Genomic DNA, 1,459 nt, shown 5'->3' on the forward strand with positions numbered 1-1,459 from the left:
AGGTTGCCATGGAAACAGTGGAGTCACCGGTTACAGTGAGTTAGTAAAAGATTTCATCTATTTGCATACCTTTTAAAATATTGTTGGTTGGTACAGATTCTCAAAACAGCAGTTTTGCCTCTAAAGCATTTGACATTGACACTGACTCTGATTCAGGAGGTCACCTTTTATTTATTTATTTATTTATTTTTATTATTATTTTTTTTAGGTGAGGCAACCCCTGGTTGACCTCACAGATTGCAAGGACTTTGTCATCTTACAATCCCTTATGTTTTAGTTTTTACACCAATAGCACCTGGTCTTCTAGGTGGTCTCCCGTCCAAGTACTAACCAGGCCTGACTCTGCTTAGCTTCCGAGATCAGATGAGATTGGGCTTGTTCAGAGTGGCATGGCCATAGACAGGAGGTCACCTTTTAAGTGTCGTTCTGCAATCAGTGATGCTAAAGCAGTCTGGAAAAAAATACTGTAAGGATTGCCAAACTGACAATAGTCTCACTATAGAGATTGAAGTAGCAATGCCAGTGCTAAAAAGCCTGCAAAGCATCTCTAGTTCCCTCTTTCACCCCTACTCTCTACCCTGGAAAATTTAGCCATGGGTATGTTTGTTTCCATGTCAGAGATGGAGTATAGAGAAGAAACACACAAGGGAGAAAGAGAGAGAGGGAGGGAAAGGAGAAAGAAGAGCCAGAAGGGTAGGATGGGTCCAGGTGACTTGCAAAATTGAAATGTACAGTATCAAATGTGAGCAAGAAAGAAGCTGGTGTGAATTCTTAGGTGCTGCTGATGGTAACCATTTTGGAAAAAAAATAATATTCCTAGAGTATTTGAAAATGCACATAATCTGTGACCAACAATTGCACTCCTTGGAACAGAGTCTAAAGACATCCTTGCACATGCGCAACAGAACACATGGTCAGGAATGTCCCTGGCCTTCCTAGGTGTAATAGCAAAAATGCTGGAGACCTTACGGAATGCTCTGTACGAATGATTCTTACAACCTAATGTTGAGTGAAGAAGCAAGTCATAAAAGAATAAATTCAGTAAGAAAATAAAATATTCAAAACTAAACGGTATCATTTAAGGAAGCATACACAAATGATTCAGTTATAAAGAAGAATAAGAGAACTATTAACCCCAAATCCAACATTGTGTTTATGTTTGGAAAAGAAAGAGAAACATTTTGCTTGAGAGAATAGTGTGGGTACTGGTAATGTTCTATTGCTTTTTTAAAAAATCAAAATATGCACATCTTTACAGACACTTAAAATTACTGTTAAATAATACAAATTGAAAAATACACATTCATGCGCACTCTTCTATCATTTTAGTTATTATTTTTATCTTTCTTAACAAAGAACATTATAGATGGACATTGTTATTATCAAACACAATAATAGCATTTATAGGAAATTCTATAATTTATAAAGAATGTTCACAAGACTTTAAGGTGGATTTAAT

The 1,459-nt window shown here is 36.3% G+C and overlaps 1 pseudogene; it reads right to left on the bottom strand.

Annotated features, from left to right (window-relative positions):
- Positions 1–283: 283 nt before the first annotated feature.
- LOC111745361 lies at positions 284–401 on the bottom strand (annotated as a pseudogene).
- Between the last annotated feature and the right edge of the window lie 1,058 nt (positions 402–1,459).

This window comes from Pteropus vampyrus, unplaced genomic scaffold (assembly GCF_000151845.1).
Source record: "Pteropus vampyrus isolate Shadow unplaced genomic scaffold, Pvam_2.0 Scaffold152, whole genome shotgun sequence".
Taxonomy (NCBI): Eukaryota; Metazoa; Chordata; class Mammalia; order Chiroptera; family Pteropodidae; genus Pteropus; species Pteropus vampyrus.